The sequence below is a fragment of the Eschrichtius robustus genome, chromosome 21 (genome assembly GCF_028021215.1).
Source record: "Eschrichtius robustus isolate mEscRob2 chromosome 21, mEscRob2.pri, whole genome shotgun sequence".
Lineage (NCBI taxonomy): Eukaryota > Metazoa > Chordata > Mammalia > Artiodactyla > Eschrichtiidae > Eschrichtius > Eschrichtius robustus.
Genome location: NC_090844.1, coordinates 22,049,407 through 22,062,263, shown reverse-complemented (window position 1 = coordinate 22,062,263; position 12,857 = coordinate 22,049,407). Strand labels below are relative to the sequence as shown.

General features: G+C 42.6%; 1 protein-coding gene across 1 annotated transcript in view; it reads left to right on the top strand.

Annotated features, from left to right (window-relative positions):
* PRAG1 (PEAK1 related, kinase-activating pseudokinase 1) overlaps positions 1-12,857 on the top strand; it is a 47,329-nt gene that overhangs the window by 14,186 nt on the left and 20,286 nt on the right. The gene's annotated exons all lie outside the window — the stretch shown is intronic.

The window sequence follows — 12,857 nt, the reverse complement described above, 5'->3', positions numbered from 1 at the left end:
AGCCAGCCTACCTTTGAGGTGTGAAACTCACCAACTGGTGAGAAATTTTCTCTATTTGTAGTGCAAGAAATTTGTTGTTTGGCGATCATGAAAAGACTTGCGTTTCCCTCTGTCAGGGTAGATAGACCAACTACAAAGAATCCTCAGCAGCCATTTCTGCAGCTAATACTTTTCAGAGTTTAAGATCAGAGTCTTCATCCTCTGTGCTAAAATCACTCATTATTTCTTTCTGTTGGCTTTTGGGCAGATCCCTAAAAATGCTGGGTATTAAGGGTGTTCGTGCAGTTCCCATACAGCTCTGTAAAATGCCCTGCTTCCACTAGCTTTTGTCTGATGCCCTGGACAGTTTATTCTCTGTACTTTGTTAACAGGCAGACTTATATAAACAAGTGTTCTCCATTGGTGGCAAAGGGGAAGTTCCAGATTAAAGACTACTTTAAAAAAAATCCTTCCCTTTTTACTCAGATATTTTACTCTCCAGTTAATTTTAGTATCTGTCACTATCAAATGATCCCCCTGACCTCCTGTCAGTTTGGTTTTTAGCCATTTCGTGCCCATTTATGCACATGCTATAAAAATTTTTCCTAGAGTTTAAAACTTGTGTTTTAGGCACGTAATTGGCGGTGTGTGCACCGTATGTCCCTGAGTTGTAGAAACCCTCCAGAATGGCTCCTGACTTCAGGAGCTCTGTAGACAGTCAAAATGAATGAAAATCCAGCCACCTTGGATAAAAACAAGAATAGTTGAGATAAATTGACACATTAATTAGTAATAAGACCTTGAAGATCAGGAAGAAAGGGAAGAAGAGTCCTTGGAATTTTAAAATCAGTCATAGTGAGGAGGTCACTTAAAATAATCCTTATGAATGTGTGCAGATCAAAAGGAGGGTTTTGTGACTGCATATTCTTGTACCACAAGTTATGTTGCATCCTCCACAACAACTGCAGTCAGTTGGAGTACCAGTCTGGAGCTGCTCATGGAAAACAGTGAGGCCACGTGCCCACCCTGCAGGAGAGCTTGCCATCATCCATCAGTACTGTCTGCAGGTTATACAAGGGGGGAGTGCAGACATGTGTGCCAGCTGCTTGCCAATCCAGCATCAGAATCTAAAATTTACCATCGGTGATGCAAAATCATTGGTGGTCAATAACTGTTTCGTATACTAATTTAAAAGTTCGTACCTGGGAGGGGTGTGTGGTCTGTCCAGCCCACATGGCCCAAAGCAAAGAGTTTGCAGAAGATGGTCTTCCTCTCTGATTACAGCCTCAATTTCAGACTGTTGTGCCAAAATGTTTGGTTTTCTCTTAATGAGTGACTGTGAATATTCTGTGAAGTTTAATGAGTGATTATGAATATTCCATGCATTTTGGGAACTCTATTTTAGTAAACAACAGTTACCGTTAAGTCTAGTATCCAATATTTAAAGTATTATTTCTCCTTATAGACCTTAAATTTACATTTTCAGTCCTTAAATCTCGTTAAACAATGAATTTTCACTTAGCCTCACCCTCTTTGACTTATAACACTGACTTTCTGTGTCCCAGATTGAGGGGTAAGGGGGTCGGGGTAGGAGGTATGTCAGAATCTTTTGGAGGAATAGTTTGAAATTGGAAATTAAATATTATAATATAAATTTAAATTTCGGAAATTGAAAACAAATTATTGTTTTCATAATTAATGTTACATATAATTTTTCCAAGTCTTTTTGACTGGTGGTAAGTTAGGCCATCTTTTTTTTTTTTTTTTTAATAAATTTATTTCTTTTATTTATTTCTTTTTGGCTGCGTTGGGTCTTCGTTGCTGTGCGCGGGCTTCTCCCTAGTTGCAGCGAGCGGGGGCTACTCTTCATTGCGGTGGCTTCTCTTGTTGCGGAGCACAGGCTCTAGAGCGCTGCCTCAGTAGTTGTGGCACACTGGCTTAGTTGCTCCGCGGCATGTGGGGTCTTCCCGGACCACGGGTCGAACCCATGTCCCTGCATTAGCAGGCGGATTCTTAACCACTGTGCCACCAAGGAAGCCCAAGGCCATCTTTTTAATAAGAATGTTCAACGTGAGGACAAAACGCATCTCCCTAGGTAAGAAAGTAGAAGAAAACCGGGACAGGAATATTCGCTGATCTGTTATGTTTACTTGGTGACCTCCCTTCAAATCTCTCAAAATGCCTTCTCTATATTTGTGTTCTCTTGAAACAGGGAATTGTCTGTGCAGTAAATCCTAAATCCAGCCCTTTGATCCAGCTTCTTGGCCTATCTTAAATACTGGTCTGCACTTCCTGTGAAAGCAGGGAAAGCTAATGAAAGAGACTCTTCCAACAGTGCAGAGTCTGAGACTTTCTTGATGTTGATAGTCATTTAATCACCAAGTATTGAGGACTTGGTGTAAGTGGAGCTAAAACGAATTACCCAGGACAATTAAGTATGAGAACACACTGTGTCCCCACGGTCTTTATTCCTGAGCGATGCCTTAGGGTAACACACACAGACCAATTAGGGGCATATACAGTGAAGATCTTTACAACATTGCTTATAGTAGCAGGGAGATGGAGCAAACCCAGGTATTCATCTCTAGAGAAACAGAGAAGTAAAATGTGTGTGCGATGAAATACTTAATAGCAGTCTTGCTTTGGAGAATGGGAGGTCCAGTGAAAGGGTGCCAGGGAGCCGCAAGAGCTAGCTGGTCAGGACGCATGCGTTAATTATGGTCCCAGTCTGCACGGTTGTGTGCTTTCCTAGAGAAGCACTGGGCTGCCTAGTGGAGAGTGAGGATGTTTGGAGTTACCTAGTGTGATATTTTGATTTATAATAAGAAATCTACATTTGGTCTTTCTCCCCATTGCTGGCATAGAGCTCCTAAAACCCTTGGAATTTCCTAAGTGCCGAAAGCCATAAAGGTGTCTTTTATTATGTTAATGAGCTGACTTTTGGACCCCACCTAAGGATGAAGCTGGTTGCCAGGGGAACCAACCACTGATTAGGGTTGGTATTTCAGTCTCACCCCCCTCCCCACCTCCAGGGAGGGGAGAGGGACTGGTGGTCGAATCTGTCTCCATTGGCCGATGATTTAAATTATTTAATCAGTCATGCATACGTAATGTAATGAAGCCTCCATAAAAACCCAGAAGGACAGGCTTCAGAGAGCTTCCAGGTTGGTGAAGCAAGTGGCACATGTTGGCCTGTGGGGCACTGGGAGAGGGCATGGCAGCTCCCCGCCCTTTCCCTATACCTTGCCCGAGGCATCTCTTCCATCTGGCTGTTACTGAGTGATGTCCTTTTAAGTAAAATGTTTCTCTGTGTTCTGTGAGCTTCTGCAGCCAATTTGGAACCTCCAACCTGTCTAACCCTAGCCAGTCGTCTGCAACAGAGGGCGGTCTTGTGGGACTGAGCCCTTAACCTGTGGAATCTGATGCTGTCTCTGGGTAGATAGTGTCAGAATTGAGTTGAATGGTAGAACACCCAGCTGGTGTCCAAGAATTGATGGCGTGGGGAGCACACCATCCCATGTTGGAATTGGGTGACCAGAACCCTTACCTGCGGTGGGGAGGGTTCAGCTAAGTCTGTGGACAGGAGATGAAGCTGTTGGGGAGCAGGTAAGAGGGTGCTGACGAACTGACCCGGGAGTAGGAGGGGAACCTTATCCTTATTAGGCAACAGGCTGGACCAGAGTGGAGAGTAGAGAAGTAGATCATCCTAGGAGCTTAGTTACAAATAGCCTGAATCTCCCAAGTCAGGAGGGTAGGAATGAAATCTAACATAAATACACAGAGATTTCTTAAGCCCAATAGCTGGGCTCAGAAGCTGGGTCAACAAAGCGGACTTGAAGCATTTGCTGAGTCAAGAGAAGGAGGGAAAGGTCATTCTAAAAGCGGGGTTGCCAAAATCAGTAGTCTAGAAACAAAAAGATTCTGGCCAGGCAGAGATCATTATGGTGGATGGATTCCAACAGGAATAGGTCAGGACTAGAACAGCAGTGATTCCCAGGTTGGTGAGCAACAACTCAGTACTGTTTTAGTTCAGTCCATCACTGGAGTCTTCTGTGTGCTAGAGGGTGGGGAGGTGGTGTGAAGGGGGAAGGAATCATAGGAGGTTCTTTTTTTACAGTGGGGAGGCAGGCTAATATAATAAAAGAGGTTCTTCTGTTTCTAAATTTTTGTGTAATGGAGCTAAGCTACCTGGTCATCTGAAGACTATGTCAGCCCCTGAACCTGGGGCTACACTACAGTTTATCAAGCTCTTGAATATGTAGATACAAACTGAGGTCTGGTTGACGGACAAGTCAACTCTTCCTAGTTATTTTAGAATAATGCATGTCCTCAAAGAATCACCCTGATGAACTTTCTTCTTTGGGTCTCTTCAAAGTACCAAAAGAGTGAAATCTCTAGCCCATCTACTTTCTGCTTCTATCCAGATAGCAGAAAGAATTACTGGGTTTGCTGGAGGCTGCTAAAGTCTTCTCTCTGTCTCTCTCCCCATCCATCCATCCATCCACCCATCCACCCATCTTTCTGTATAACCAGTACCTTCTATGTACCTGGTGCTGTTTTTAGCGCTTTTTAAATATTAACTCATTGAATCTTCCTAACCACTCTCCTCCCTCCACAGTGAGGTAAGTAGTGTTGTTATCTCCATTTTATGGATGGGAAGCTATAGCACAGAGAGATTAAGTGTCTTTTCCAAGGCATGCAGCCAGTAAGCAGTGGAGCAAGGACCCCAAACCCAGGCAGCGGGGCCCCAGTGTTCATGCTCTTAACTACATCAGTGGCCTTCCTGGGTGACTCTGAAATCCATCTGGGAAGCTATTCAAATGCTTACATTGCTGTTGTTCCCAAAGGCTCCAGAGGGTCCTTCCACGCCGTGCTGGCCTGTGGGCAGGGCAGCTGGTGGGAGGGGCCCCTCTGTGGATTGCAGTTGTTCAGTCTTTACTTCCAGTGGTTATTCATCGTCTTCTTTCCCATCTGCCCCTGTGTGAACAGTTGTAAGAGCTTCCACCTTGGCTTAACAGGCCAGGAGTTGAAGACTTATTGTTCTCAGGTGATGGGCTTGGAGGTGCAAGTGTAGTGGACCAGGTGATGGGGTCCAGCCGCTGTGTTCTTCCGCACTCTCTTACTTGCTCTCAACAGCTGGTCTCCCCATCCTCAGCCTTAGCTGAAACCTCCCCACGCTTGGTAGTTGCAAACATCTGCCCTTCTCACTCCTGCACCAGAACCTCCTTGGGGAAGGACACAGCCACGCAGACTTGTGGCCACAAATAAGAGACTGATTTTCCAAGACAGGAAAGGTCATCTTTTAAAACCATTTGTGTCTCTCAACGCCAAAGTATATCTGTGTATAGTCAGGGCAAATGGCTCCAAACTTCCATTTGACCAATTTAAGCATTTTTATCCATTTTTATACTAGCTAACTAGTAACCTAAAGATGTGTGTGTAGGTGCAGGCGTGCGTGCGTGCACAGGCTCGCTTACCACTATCTTTAAAAATAAGCATGGCTTTATTTCTATTTTTAAATGGTTTCCACTGAATGCAAAGCACATTCGTTTTTGGGTTGAACCAAAGGCTTTTTCAGCTTGAAGAGCCCCAGCAGTCACCAGTGCATTAACTGCAAATGCAAATTAACAAGTCTGCACCGTGGGGACCATAAAGGTCATCTGACCCAAAATGAAACTGATTTCCTATCTTTATACATGCTAATAAATCAGCGGGGAAACCTGCCCCAGAGCAGACTGGATCCTTTAGTTCCTTCATTTGGCACTTAGACACTTGCAAAATAACTCCCATAGCATCTTCTTCAAAGAGCACTAAAGATAAAAACAGTAAGAACCTTTCTGGTGTAGCTATCTGCCTTTCTCATCCCATCTCTTGAAAAAAAAATTTTTTTAACTACAAGATTGTGTAAATTCAGGATATTTTGGGACTGTTGTATTCTGTAGATATGAGAAAGGTTCACCTATTGAGTCCAGCTTTGCTGAGGGCTGTTATTTACTCAGTGTTCCTGCCTTTTGCAAGTTTTGCCCCTTTTGCAAGTTTTGCTGGGCAAGTGTAGCTGGGCAAGTGTAATTCTTTTCTAAAAGGAAACATTTATCCTCCTAGATGCCTCCCAGTTATTGAAACAGAGGCAGATAAACTTAATCAAGAAGTATTTAATAATTACTCTGTGTTCCAGCATGTCCTGACTGACACAGCTCCTCAAACAGTTTATAATTGTGGTGGCAACAAGCCTGTTTCACATGAAACAGAGTAATCTAACCAGGATTATAACCAAATGCTCAGTGATGTGAATCAGACTGTTTGGTGTGAGTTCCAGAGGGGAGAGACCAGTCAGAGAAGATTGAGATGGCTTAGGAAGGGTTTTTAGGTAAGTGATCCTGCTGCTAGGTCTTGGGGATGGAAAAGGTTTGAAGGGGAGAGAGAATGTTTTCCTCTGTGCCAAGGTGGGGAAAGGACTGGAATGCAGGGTGCTTTGGGGACAATGGGAGACTAGCCCCATTAGAGCAAAGTATATATGAGCATAAGTAATAGGTATTGATTAACCAAAATGGTGATAATTTTTTTCCAAACAAAAAACTAGGCATATGTTCTAATATACAGACCGTGTGGGGAAATATTTGAAATAGGGAGTGTCAAAGAAAATCCGGGGTGTGTGTTTCTGTCACCGTAGAGGACCAGAGCTGATCTAGTATGGCTGCCGAGGTCAAGAATACTTACAAGAGCTCTGTGTAGGGCTCTTCAGGGTTGGTCATCATTATGAGAGTAGAATTTTGGAAAGATTTTGAGTCAGGATGATCTGCCCCAAGGCTGCAGATCTTTTCGGAAGATGTGGCTTGAACCCTGTATATACTTTTTTAAAGGAGATGATTGATCAATATTTATCTACCAGGTTGTAGATAAATATGTTTTTTAATTAATTAATTTATTTATTTTGGGCTGCATTGGGTGTTCGTTGCTGCGTGCGGGCTTTTCTCTGGTTGTAGTGAGCAGGGGCTACTCTTCGTTGTGGTACGTGGGCTTCTCTTGTTGCGGAGCACAGTCTCTAGGCGCACGGGCTCAGTAGTTGTGGCACACAGGCTCAGTAGCTGTGGCTCGTGGTCTCTAGAGCGCAGGCTCAGTAGTTGTGGCACATGGGCTTATTTGCTCCGCGGCATGTGGGATCTTCCCGGACCAGGGCTCGAGCCCGTGTCCCCTGCATTGGCAGGCGGATTCTTAACCACTGCGCCACCAGGGAAGGGTTGTTGAAGCAGAGACGGTGTCACCTCTACTCACTATCATATGCACAAGACCTGACACAGTGCCCGGCATGCAGCAGGCAGTCGATATTTATTCGTTGGAAAATCTGAGAGTCAGAAGAGACAGGATGGGGGATGCACTGCAGGTCCTACAGGCATAAGATAAATAAAAACGGGGTGCTCTTATTCACCAAGCAAACCCCGTGTTTTAGCTCAAATCATTGAATGATTTTGACTTTAGGATGTGGCCAAATGGTAGAGAATGAATGGGGTGAAACCGAGTGTATTTGAGAGAGTATTTGAATTGCTTCTAATGATGCAGCCCAACAGGACAATTGGAGATTGAAAGCTGCAGGTCACAGAGGCAAAGCCGTCCCTATTTTCCTGTGCTTTTGCAGGAAGTGCATTTTATAGAAAAGTCAGAGAGGAACTGAGGGGAAACGGAGAGCCCTGAGCTGGTGAATTCACAGCAGGCTGACAGGGCACTCTCAGCCGCCTCTGAAGCTGGCCCTTCATCCTCAGGGCTGCTCCACGGGACCCCGCGGTCACTGGCACAGCCCATCCCCAGGCTCTGGGGGGCCATGCGGATGATCACAGCACCGCAGGCTGGAGTCCGGGATGGTAAGAGGCTCTCATTCTTTGATTTAGGCGTGACTTGATTTATTCGCATCTAAACCAGTCTGTTTTCACTTCTTGGTAATGTAAACAAGGTATATAGAGTTTTCTAACATGTTTGTGCTTTCAGAGCTACCTGCAAGGGCTTCTCCAAAAGACTAAACTTAGCAGTGAACTTGACCAATCCAAAGACGGGGTGGTGTGATTGTGTACCAGGGTCTGGAGAGCTAGTCTAAGACTGCATGCTGGCATTATGTGACTTTTCATATCTTCTGCTCCAGAGGCAAAAAGTTTTCAACCAAATGGATGTGAACTAAACCAAAGTCGGCCGTGAGAATGAAAATTTGCCTCTGTCACACTTTAAGTTGTGCTGCCGTATGAGGATTCTAGCAGCCATGTGAAGTTTGAGATACAATCTCTGCCCAACACTGGGGTCCAGTATCCGTTAAAAATTTCGGACATTCTGAAAACTCAGGGGGTATTTTTAGACTCGGCTTTTTTCCTACAAATGAGGAAGTCTGGCAGATGGCTCTTCCGGCTGGATTATTATTATTTTTTGCAGCTTTCTACTAATACAGTATGGAGAAAACTCTGGCAAGGCTTCTTTCTCTAAGGACAATGGGGGGAAAAGCCATTCTGCAAACACCGGGCAGCAGCTGCAGGGCTCAGATCTCTAAGGACGCTGTGCCACCGGCTGTGTATTTCACGCTGCTCTCCTGTGACTGTCTAATCAACGTGGGGAGGCAGGGAAGGAAGTCTGAGCAAGAGCAAGTCATTTATCACAGTGCGGAGCAAAGACATCTGTGCGGGCCGGGCTCTCGCTGCAGCTGATAAGAGTGTTATTTGCCACCCAGAGAGGAAAGACTAGAGTATGTGGTTTTGGCCCCATGAAACCACTTCCTTAAATTACATGACATCAGAGTTCATCTTATAGATGGTTTGCACTGGTTTTATGAAAGGCAAATCAAACTATCATTAATGAGGGAAAAGTGCCTTTAAAAAAGTAAGTATAGTCTTGTTATGCGTTGCTGAGTACATTCGGATTAGCCTTGGCCTTGCATCTGACAGAACAATCCATTAGGGCTCAGAAAAGTCACCTTCGGAATATTAAGCCTTTTGCAGGGATTCTTAAGAAATCTATTGCACACACAGACTGGAGATACAAAAACAATGTGATTGTCAGTCTGCTTTGATGGCCAGCTTCCTCTTTCATTTTCAAATCTGGTGTGTTTTTGTTCATTCAATAATTAAAGTGGCAATTCTCTAAGATAGCAGATCATACAGGTTTCCAAGGTGGAAGATATTTGATGCAGTTCATATGACAGATTTAAGAGAAGGGGTCACCCCTTTCCTCCTTATTTACATCTAAGCATCCCAACTGCCTATTGGGTTTTAGTTAGTGGGCGGAAACCTGGGCTTCTTGAGCTTTTTTGGTAGAGAAACAGTAGTAATATCCCCAGAAGCCATGGAAACATGAAAATTCCACTTGTGGCTTGGACTAAGATTGACCAAAGTCTGCATTTGGAGGCTTCCCACTTCCCTACACATACACACACACACACACACACACACACACACACACACACACGAGAAATAACTTTTTCCATCCATGAGGCTATCCTGTGGTGGAACCAATCCTCGTAGAGCCTGTCTGTCCCATGGGGACTGATGGAAATCTCACTGGGTCATCTCTGTGTTCCTTGCCTTTCAGAGGCTCAGCAACAGGTCAACAGGAATGGCCAACCTGGACTCATTTAGGCCCTAGTGATTTTCTTTCCTTCTTTCTAGAAATGAACATTTCTATGTTCATGTTCAACTTATCAAGTATTTCAAGCATACAATGAAGTTCAAAGAATAATTTAACTCACTTTCATGTGTCCCCCTAAGATTTTTCAAATATTAACATTTTGTTACCTGTTTTGGATTTTTTAAAATAAAATATTGCAGGTACAGTGGAAGATCCCTCTCCATCCAGTTTCCATTTCAATTTCCTCTTGCTACCCAGAGTCATCACTATCTTGAAGTTGATGAAGTTATTTCCATTTTACCACATATATGTAATATATAAAAACTACATAGCATCATTATGTGTTTTAAAATTGTATATAAATGGTATCACACTTTACATGAGCCTTTTGCAATCTACTTTTAATATTCAGCATTTTAAGAATAATTTTCATACCTTAAAATCAAGTTTATTTATTTTTGAATGCTATGTGGTATTCCATTACAAGACTATACCACAGTGTATCCGTTCCTTTATTGATGGACATTGGACTGTTTATGATTTTGTTTTTGCTGTTAGTAACACTGTGAACAGTCTTGTCTGTGCATGAGTTTCTCTAGATCTGCACTGTACAGTGCAGCAGCCACTAGTTAAAATGTGGTGAGCCTAAATTGCAATGTGCTGTAAATATAAAATACACACCAGATTGTGAAGACTTAGAATGAAAAAAATATATAAAATATCTCATTAATAATGTTATATTCATTACATGTTGAAATGACAATATTTTTATGCATTTTGTGAAATAAAATACATTAAAATTAATTTCATCTATAATTTGGCTACTAAAATTTTTTTAATTTTATATATATACATGTATAGATACATGACTTGCATTATATTTCTATTGAATAAGGCTGTTCTATCAATAGATCAGGAGTCAGTAATCCACCACCCACAGGCCAGCCATCTATGTCTGTGAATAAAGTATTACTAGAAAACATACCCATTTGTTTACATATAATGGCTGCTTTCCTGCTACAACAGCAGAGTTGATACTTGCAACAGAGACTATATGATCTGTGAGCCTAAAATATTTACCATCTGGCCTTTAAGGAAAAGTTTGTCTATCCCTATTTAACCTTTTATGAACCAGGTTTTTAAAATATATTTTAAATAAGTATATTTAATATTGTGATCCAACACACATACACACACGAAACAAAAATTCCACAAAACAAAGTTTCACAAATCCTTACTCTATATTTTCATTTTTTTTTCTGGTCTGTTCTTATTAAAATAAACTGCTAGTTGGTAAACTGCCTTGACTCATGAAATTGACCTGGCCATTCATTCACTACTATTCATTTGAAAATATTGTTCCCTTTGCATCTGGCACCTGCGCATTTTTCTTTCTTTTAATGCTTCACTGTTATAGTAAATAATTGTGTGTGTGTGCGCATATGTGTATCTGTATGTACTCATACATACACACATTTATGTATTTCTTAGTTTCATCTATTTATATACATTTCATCTAATGTTTTTCTGCACCAGCTCAGCAGCTATGGTGCTAGAGTTTCTCCCTTGGCAGCTTTCTGAGCCTGAAAACCAAGAGACTCCAGGGGCCACTTTGAAGAGGGCAGCGTAGTTGGATTGCCATAGATCTGGCTTTTTTCCTAGACTGAGGACTTGTCGTTATTCACAACTTCATATCTTGGCTTCATCTGCAAAAGCCATTATTGATGGATCTGATGAGGATAAAAATATTTTATGAAACTTTCTATGATTATATTTTGCCAGAGGGTAAAATAAAGATAATATACTGCCATAGCACTTCCAAAAGGTTTGATATCCCCACGGTCCCTACAGTGACGTTGAAATATAAAGAATACTATTGGGGCTTCCCTGGTGGCGCAGTGGTTGAGAATCTGCCTGCCAATGCAGGGGACACGGGTTTGAGCCCTGGTCTGGGAAGATCCCACATGCCGCGGAGCAACTGGGCCCGTGAGCCACAACTACTGAGCCTGCGTGTCTGGAGCCTGTGCTCCGCAACAAGAGAGGCCACGATAGTGAGAGGCCCGCGCACCGCGATGAAGAGTGGCTCCTGCTTGCCGCAACTGGAGAAAGCCCTCGCACAGAAGCGAAGACCCAACACAGCCGTAAATAATTAATTAATTAATTAATTTTTAAAAAAAAGAATACTATTAGTTGTAACATTGCCATCACTGTCACACCTAGGTGTAACAGCTTTAAAACGTTTTTTAATCTGGTTCTAAGAGTTGGAGGTGGGGAGACAGACATGTTTCTAGAGAGCACGTTTCATGGGAGCGAACTTTCTCTAAACTTTTCTGTTAATGAACAAGGGATTCCAGTGCCTGTGAGGACCAGTACAGGGCTGCGCAGTATTGAACACAAAGAACGATCGGTACATTCTTGGCTGTAAGGTCATATGCATTAAATGAGGCAGTTCTGATGCCAAATCAATACTGTACTGTGTATTTCCTACAGCAGATATTGAGATATAGATCTGCCGTAGTGGGAGCAGGCATGTAATCAGGAAATATCAGTTCAGACAAATCTGGGTTACCACCAACAGCGAAAGGGCTGGATTGATTGTGGTCTGTCCCACTGCGTGGGGAAAATGTCAGGTCAGAGTGAATATTCATGTAGTCCTTGGAAAGAGGGAAAGAGAAATCAATAAGCTAAACCTTCTACTTAATAATGCAACTGTTTTCTCCAAGGCAAGTTCTTTTTTCTTGAACTTGGTATTCCTGTCCCTGATGTATCGGTCATGCTGTCTTAGAGATGCAACCAAAGATTTCATAGAAAGCCTAAGGGCAGATTCATTCCATAGTTCTGGAATAAGGGTTACGTTAACATGGTTCCATCTACATATTGCACTAGATGTCTGGTTAAAATTGACCTTAAGTCCAAGGAATAAGCTAGGCCCTTTGAAGCTATGTCAAGAGAGTACCAGGCACAAAAGAAATCTCTTGTTTTTGGTCTGAATTTGCAATTCCCTTGTCCTGTGATCTTGCAAAACCTACCCAATGTCTGTATATCTCTATACATTGGCTTGTATGATAACGTTCAATTTTTCTTTGTAGAGATGTTACATAGTATATAGTAGATGACATAAATGTTTTGGCAGACGGGGCCAGAATATGAAGGCAGTTCCTCCCAAATCATGATTTTGGTGCTTTTCTAAATTTAATAGGCTCACTTCTCCTTAACCATGCTTGAGAAATCTCCTGCCATTCATGTGCATAAGGTTTCAGAAGAGTCCCTGTTCTCTCTTC